The sequence below is a fragment of the Artemia sp. Qi Xiang Cuo genome, unplaced genomic scaffold (assembly GCF_049724085.1).
Source record: "Artemia sp. Qi Xiang Cuo unplaced genomic scaffold, ASM4972408v1 HiC_scaffold_2998, whole genome shotgun sequence".
NCBI classification, from domain to species: Eukaryota; Metazoa; Arthropoda; class Branchiopoda; order Anostraca; family Artemiidae; genus Artemia; species Artemia sp. Qi Xiang Cuo.
Genome location: NW_028300393.1, coordinates 34,341 through 42,925, shown reverse-complemented (window position 1 = coordinate 42,925; position 8,585 = coordinate 34,341).

The window sequence follows — 8,585 nt, the reverse complement described above, 5'->3', positions numbered from 1 at the left end:
CTCATGTTCTTTCAAACCCTCAATGCCAAAAAAAGAAAAATGAAAGTTAATAAAGATATTGTTTAAGTAACATATATCTTAAATAGATAAGTTTTCATTTCCCAGAACATTCCTAGCGCCCGTATCCCCCCCCCTTTAAATATAAGTAACACCCCTAGAAACAAAAGGCCCAAATTAAATTTGTTAAAAAACTATTTTATAAGACATTGATATTTAAAATCCTTATATAAGGAGCTTTCAAAGGTGATGTCACATGACTATATTCAATTATATTTTATCTTAACTGTTACAGGGCTAGTCTAGAGATAGCCCAAATGAGGTCTTTCATTTTTTGTCAAAGCTTATAAAACAGCACATCATTTGAAAGCTATCACTCTTCTGAATATGGTCCTAGCGTTGTTTTTTATAGTAAACCTAAAAGGGCCACACAAATTCCCTTGTGCCTCCCATCTCCCCTTTCTCTCAAATCGTCCAGGTCAAAACAAGAAAAATTAAAGTTCGTAAAAGTATATGTTGTAATAACATACATATTAAATGGAGAAGTTTTCATTGCCTAGGAATGTCCTAGCTCCATAAACCATCCTACCCCTGAATATCAGTACCTCCCAATGAAAAACATGGCATATTCAAATTTGGTTCAAAAACTATTGCGTATGACTTAGATATTGAAAATCTTTATGTCAGGAGCTTTCAAATTAGGTGTCGCATGACTATATTCAATTATATTTTATTTATTATCGTTATGGATGTAGTCTAGAGTTAGACCAAATGAGGTTTTTCGCTTTTTGTCAAAGCTTATCAAACAGCACATCATTTGAAAGCTACCCTTTTTCTGAACATGTTTCTAGTGTTGTTTTCTGAAACAAATCTAAAAGGGCCACACAAATCCTCTTTTGCCTCTAAGTTCCCTTTTTTTCTCAAACCCTCCATTTTAAAAAAAGAAAAGTTAAAATTCGTAAAGAGATTCGTTATAGTGAGATATATCTTAAATAGAGAAGTTGTCATTGTCAAGGAATGGTCTAGCTCCATAAACCCACCACCCCTAGATATAAGTACCTCCCTAAGAAAAACATGGCAAATTAAAATTTGGTTCAAAAACTATTGGATAAGACTTGGATATTTAAAATCTTTATAGTCAGGAGCTTTCAAATGAGGTGTCGCATGACTAAATTCAATTATATTTTATCTTTACTGTTACAGAGGTAATCTAGAAATAGGCCAAATGAGGTCTTTCTTTTTTTGTCTAAGCATATCTAACAGCACATCGTTTGAAGGCTATCATTCTTTTGAATATGTTTCTAGCATTTTTTTCTACATTAAACCTAAAAGGGCCGCACAAATTCTCTTTTGCCTCCCATCTCCCCTTTCCTCTCAAACCCTCCATGTCAAAACAAGAAAAATGAAAATTCGTAAAGAGATTCGTTATATTAAGATATATCTTAAATTGAGAAGTTTTCCTTGCCTAGGAATTCCCTAGCTCCATAAACCCCCTACCCCTAAATATAAGTACCTCCCAAAGAAAAACATGGCAAATTCAAATTTGGTTCAAAAACTATAGCATAAGACTTAGATATTCAAAATCTTTATGTCAGGAGCTTTCAAATGAGGTGTCGCATGACTATATTCAATTATATTTTATTTTTTATCATTATGGAGGTAGTCTAGAGGTAGACCAAATGAGGTTTTTCGCTTTTCGTCAAAGCTTATCAAACAGCACATCATTTGATAGCTATCCTTCGTCTGAACATGTTTCTAGTGTTGTTTTATACATCAAACCTAAAATGGTCACACAAATTCTCTTTTGTCTTCCATCTCCCCTTTCCTCTCAAACCCTCAATGTCAAAACAAGAAAAAAGAAAATTCGTAAAGAGGTTCGTTATAGTAAGATATATCTTAAATGGAAGTTTCCTTGCCTAGGAATGTCTTAGCACCATAGATCCCCCTACCTCTGAGTATAAGTACCTCCCAAAGAAAAACATGGCAAATTCAAATTTGGTTCAAAAACTATTGGATACGACTTGGATATTTAAGAGCTTTATGTCAGGAGCTTTCAAATGATGTGTCGCATGACTATTTTCAATTATATTTTATTTTTACTGTTATTGAGGTAGTCTAGAGGCAGGCTAAATGAGGTTTTTCACTTTTTGTCAAAGCTTATTAAACAGCATATCATTTGAAAGCTATCCTCCTTCTGAATATGATTTTAGCGTTGTTTTCTACATTAAACCTAAACGGGCCATACAAATCTCCTTTTCCTTTTCATCTACACTATCCTCTAAAGCTCTCCTTGTCAAATCATGAAAAATGAAAATTCATTAAAAGATTCATTATGGTAAGATATATCTTATAGGGAGAGGTTTTCCTTGCCTTGGAATTTCCTAGCTTTATAAGCCCTCCTATCTCTGAATATAAATACTTCTCAAAGAAAAACGTGACAAATTCAAACTCGGTTAAAAAATTATTGACCAGTACTTGGATGTTTGAAACATTTATGGCATCTTTCGAATGAGTTGTTATAAGTTTGTATTCAATTATATTTTATTTTTACTGTTATTGAGGTAGTCTAGGGGCAGGCCAAATGAGGTTTTTCACTTTTTGTCAAAGCTTATCAAACAGCACATCATTTGAAAGCTATCCTTCTTCTGAACATGTTTCTAGCGTTTTTTTCTACATTAAACCTAAAAGGGCCACATAAATTCTCTTTTGCCTCCCATCTCCCCTTTCCTCTCAAACCCTCCATGTCAAAACAAGAAAAATGGAAATTCGTAAAAAGATTTGTTACAGTAACATATATCTTAAATGGAGATGGTTTCCTTGCCTAGGAATGTCCTAGCTCCATAACCACCCTATCCCTGAATACAAGTACCTCCCGAAGAAAAACATGGCAAATTCAAATTTGGTTCAAAAATTATTGGATAAAACTTGGATATTTAAAATATTTATTTCAGGAGCTTTCAAAGGAGGTGTCGCTTTACTATATTCAATTATATTATATTTTTACTGTTATGGAGGTAGTCAAGAGGTAGGCCAAATGAGGTTTTTCGCTTTTTGTCAAAGCTTATCAAACAGCACATCATTTGAAAGCTATCCTTCTTCTGAACATGTTTCTAGTGTTGTTTTCTGAATCAAACCTAAAAGGGCCACACATATCCTCTTTTGCCTCCCATCTCCCCTTTCCTGTCACGCCCTTCATGTCATAACAAGAAAAATTAAAGTTCGTAAAAAGATTCGTTATAGTAACATATATCTTAAATAGAAAAGTTTTCTTTGCCCAGGAATGCCCTAGCTTCATTAACCCCTCACCCCTGAATAGAAGTACCTCCCAATGAAAAACATGGCAAATTCAAATATGATTCAAAAACTATTGGATAAGTCTTGAATATTTAAAAACTTTGCGTCTGGAGCTTTGAAATGAGGTATCGCATGACGATATTCAATTAAATTTTATTTTTACTTTTAAGGAGTTAGACTAAAGGTAGGCCAAATGAGGTCTTTCATTTTTTGTCAAAGCTTATCAAACAACACGTTTTTTGAAAACCATCATTCTTCCGGGCATGTTTCTAGCGTCGTTTCACACATTAAACCTAAAAGGGCCACACAAATCCTCTTTTTCCACCCATCTCCCATTTCCTCTCAAACCCTCCATGTTAAAACAAGAAAAATGGAAATTCGTAAAAAGATTTGTTTTAGTAACATGCATCTTAAATGGAGAAGTTTTCCTTCCCAAGGAATGTCCTAGCTCCATTAACCACCCTACCCCTGAATACAAGTACCTCCCAAAGGAAAACATGGGAAATTCAAATTTGGTTAAAAAACTATTGCGTATGACTTACATATTGAAAATCTTTATTTAAGGAGCTTTGAAATGAGGTGTCGCTTTACTATATTCAATTATATTTTATTTTTTATCATTATGGAGGTAGTCTAGAGGTAGACCAAATGAGGTCTTTCTTTTTTTGTCAAAGCTTATCAAACAGCACATCATTTGAAAGCTATCCTCCTTCTGAATATGTTCCTAGTGTTGTTTTCTGAATCAAACCAAAAAGGGCCACACATATCCTCTTTTGCCTCCCATCTCCCCTTTCCTTTCAAACCCTTCATGTCAAAACAAGAAACATTAAAATTCGTAAAGAGATTCATTATAGTAAGATATATCTTAAATATAGAAGTTTTCATTACCCAGGAATGCCCATCCTCCATAAATCCTCTACCCCCTGAATATAACTATCGCCAAGAGGAAAACATGGCAAACTAAAGGTTGGTTCAAAAACTATTGGATAAGACTTGAACTTTTAAAATATTTATGGCACGAGCTTCCAAATGAGATGTCACAGGACTAAATTCAATCACATTTTATTTTCTGCTATGGAGGTAGTCTAGAGGTAGACCAAATGACGAGTTTCATTTTTTGTCAAAGCTTATCAAACAGCACATCATTTGAAAGCTATCCTTCTTCTGAACATGTTCCTAGCTTTGTTTTCTACATTAAACTTAAAAGAGCCACACAAATCCACTTTTGCCTCACGTCTCCCCTTTCCTCTCAAACCCTCCATGTCAAAACTAGGAAAATGATATTTCGTAAAAAGATTCGTTATAGTAACATATATCTTAAATGGAGAAATTTTCCGTGCCCGGGAATGTCCTTGCTCCATAAACCCCCCTATCCATGAATATAAGTACCGCCCGAAGAAAAACATGGCAAATTCAAATGTGGTTTGAAAATTATTGCAAAAGACTTATATTTTTAAAATCTTTATATCAGGATCTTTCAAATGAGGTTTTGCATGACTCTATTTAATTATATTTTATTTTTATCGTTATGGAGGTAGTCTAGAGGTAGGCCAAATGAGGTTTTTCGCTTTTTTTCAAAGCTTATCAAACAGCACATCATTTGAAAGCTATCCTTTTAAATATATTTCTAGCGTTTTTTTTCTACATTAAACCTAAAAGAGCCACATCATTTGTAAGCTATCCTTCTTTTTAAAATGTTTCTAGCGTTTTTTTTCTACATTAAACCTAAAAGTCTTGCACAAATCTTCTTTGGTCTCCCATATCCCAGTCCCTCTCAAACCCTCCATGTCAAAACCATAAAAATCAATATTCGTAAAAATATTTGTTATAGTAAGATATAAATAAAAAAACAAGTTTTTAAAACTGAAAGTAAGAAGCGACATTAATAGTTATAGCAAGCAGAAATTATTCCGTATATGAAAGGGGCTGTCCCCTCCTCAACGCCTCGCTATTTGCACTAAAGTTTTTTATTGTTTATAAAAATAAATTTGTGAGACAGAGAAAAAATTTAGCGTATACAGCAAGGTTTTGCAGCGGGGTCAGCCCCTTTCATCCTCGGAATAGTTTCTGTTCGTTTTAAGTTTAAATGTCACTCCTTACTTTCAGTTTAAAAAATTTGTTTTTTTTTTTAATTTTTGATCGTTTTTTAGTTAATGCAGCTTTTATTTTTGCTCACCGTCTTTGAATAAGTAAACAAAATTTGAATAAAAATTTTACTCTTCTTTTGTTAAATGGCTGTCTTTAAATTTGGTTCTGACGTAATTTACAAATTAGCGTACGTAACGAACTTCTATATTCGTATATTTTTCTTTTGGCAAAAAATATAAAGTTGTAGGTTTTTGCAGATATCAGCTTGAAACCAATGTAGGCTAATAGGGTTTTCTGATACGCTGAATCTGACGGTGTGATTTTCATTAAAATTCTTTCACTTGTAGAGTAAGTTTCCCCCTCTTTCAAAAATCAGGTAAATGTTCTCAGGCTCGTAGCCTTTATGAGTAATACTAAACTTAATAAAATTTATATATTTAGGATCAGCATTATAAGCTCATTCATTTCATACATTTATTTAAATCAAAATTCCGTTTTTAAAAGTTCCGATTACTATTGAGCAATATCGCTTGTTTTTTTTTATTGTTTTTTTTTATTGCGTATATGTTATTACGTATATGAGGAGGTTCTCCCCTTAGTCAGTACCATGCTCTTTACGTTAAAAGTTAAAAAAATTTTAATTTACAAACCCCTGAATCACGAAGGCCGTTTAATTAGAACATATAGCTCTTTTGAAAGCACTTAAAAAAGCTGTAGCGTAACGAGCGAGGTATTGACTTCGGGGAGAACCCCCATATAGGCCCTATACGTAATAATTTTTTGTTCGTTTGAAGTTCTAATGTTGCTTCTTACGTATTTTCAGTTGAAAAAACTTTCGTCTGATAGTTTTTTATATACTGCTTGGAAATACGGCGCCCCCTTCCTAGAAATGTCACTTACCCCAAAGAAACATCCTCCAGGGAAAGATTTTCCCGAGTCATCTCCGCCTCCCGCCCCCCCCCCCACAGAAAAAAATCCTTCCTGAAAATTTTTGTGTACTTCCTAATAACTAATACAATATGTAAGTAATGGGCAAAGTTCATAACTTGCACCCCTTCCCCTGGGAACTGTGGGGATTAAGTCATCCTAAAAGACATATTTATTATATTTTCGACTATGTTGAACAAAATCGCTATCTCGAAATTTTAATTGGGTGACTTTGAGAAAAAATGAGCGTGGGAGGGGGCCTAGTTGCCCTCCATTTTATTGGTCACTTAAAAAGGGCACTAGAACTTTTAATTTCCGTTCCAATGAACCGTCCTAAGATATTCTAGGACCAGTGGGTCAATACGATTACCCTTGGGGAAAAAAACTAATAAATACGCATCCGTGATCTTTCTTCTGGCAAAAAATGGAAAATACCACATTTTTGTAGATAGGAGCTTGAAACCTCTGCAATAGGGTTCTCTGATACGCTGAATATGATGGTGTGATTTTCATTAAGGCTCTATAACTTTTAGGGGTCTTCCCCCTTTTTTTCAAAAATCAGCCAAATTTTCTCAGGTACGTTAATTTTGTTGGATAAGAGTAAACTTGACGAAACCAGAATTAAAATTGAAATTTGAAATCAAAATTAAAATTTGATTCTTTTGACGTATTTATTGGTATCAAAATTCTGTTTTTTAGAGTTTTAGTTACTATTGAGCCAGGTCGCTCCTTACTTACAGTTTGTTACCACGAACTTTTTGATATCTTAAATAGAGAAGTTTTAATTGCCTAGGAATTACCCAGCTCAATCAACCCCCTTCACCAGAATATAAGTACCTCCCATTGAAGAACATGGCAAATTCAAATTTGGTTAAATAAACTATTTGATAATACTTGGATATTTACAATCTTTGTGTCGGGACCTTTCAATTGAAGTGTTGCATGACTTTATTCAATTATATTTTATTTTTACTGTTGTGGAGGTAGTCTAGAGGTAGCCCAAATGAGGTTTTTCATTTTCTGTCAAAGCTTATCAAACAGCACATCATTTGAAAGCTATCCTTCTCCTGAACACGTTTCGAGCGTTGTTTTCTACATCAAACCAAAAAGGGCCACACAAATTCTTTTTTTTTGACTTCAATTTTGCCTTTCTTCTCAAACCCTCAATCTTAAAATAAGAAAAATGAAAACATGTAAAAACACTCTTTTTAGTAATACATATCTTAAATTGAGAAGCTTTTCTTGCCTGGGAATGTCTTAGCTCTATAATCCCTTCTACCTTTGAATGTAAGTACCTTCCAAAGAAAAACATGACAAGCCCAGATTTGGCTAAAAAACTATTGGATAAGACTTGGAAATTTAAAATTACTTTCGTGAGAAGATATCAAAGGAGGTGTTGCATAACAATCATCAGAGAGATCTTCAATGGCTCATTAAAACGTAGATTGAATATGCTAGTGCCTTTTTTAAGTGACCGAAAACATTGGAGGGCAACTAGCCCCTCATCTCAAAGTCGTTCTATAACAATTTGTTTAACATAGTTCAAAGGTCCAATAAATATGGTTTTGATGATGATATGACCCTCCATAGTCCCTGGGAAAGGGCTGTACGTGGTATCGGGCGTATCGGTATTGCAGTATCGGTCTCAGGCATATTGGTATCACATATATTGTATCGGTCATATCGGTATCCAGTGTTTTATTTTCAGTCATTTTCTAGGCTCATTTTTCAAAGCATGTCCCGGGAAGGAAATATATCAGAAGTTTTCAAATGAGGTGTCACGTGACTATTTAAAAACTAAAAAATACCATTATTGTATTAAGCCCAGCTTAGATTTAGCCCAAACAAGTTTTTTTTAGTGTCAAGTTGTCAAATAGCACATCATTAGAAAGCTCTCGTTCTAAATTTATTTATACCATTATTTTCTAAATCACACCTTAAAGGGCCACACAAAACCTATTTAGTCTCTCACATCCGCTTTCCTCTCAATCACTCCTTCACACCAAGATAAATGAAAATTCGTAAAGATTCTAAGTAAAGAATCAACCTAAGCTAAATATACCTGCTAGATATTTAACTTAGGGGATGCAGCTCAAGGCTAATTGCCTTTCAGTTAGCGTAAGATTTAAAGGATATTCAAGACGCAAGATTAAAAAAATATTCCTCCCTTCCGATTAATCCGGAAGGGAGGAAAAGGAAAGAAAAGAATGAAAATCTAAAATGTGGTAGTGATGTCATTTCAGCTTATTTGATTCATATATAAAAGTATGTTTCTTTTA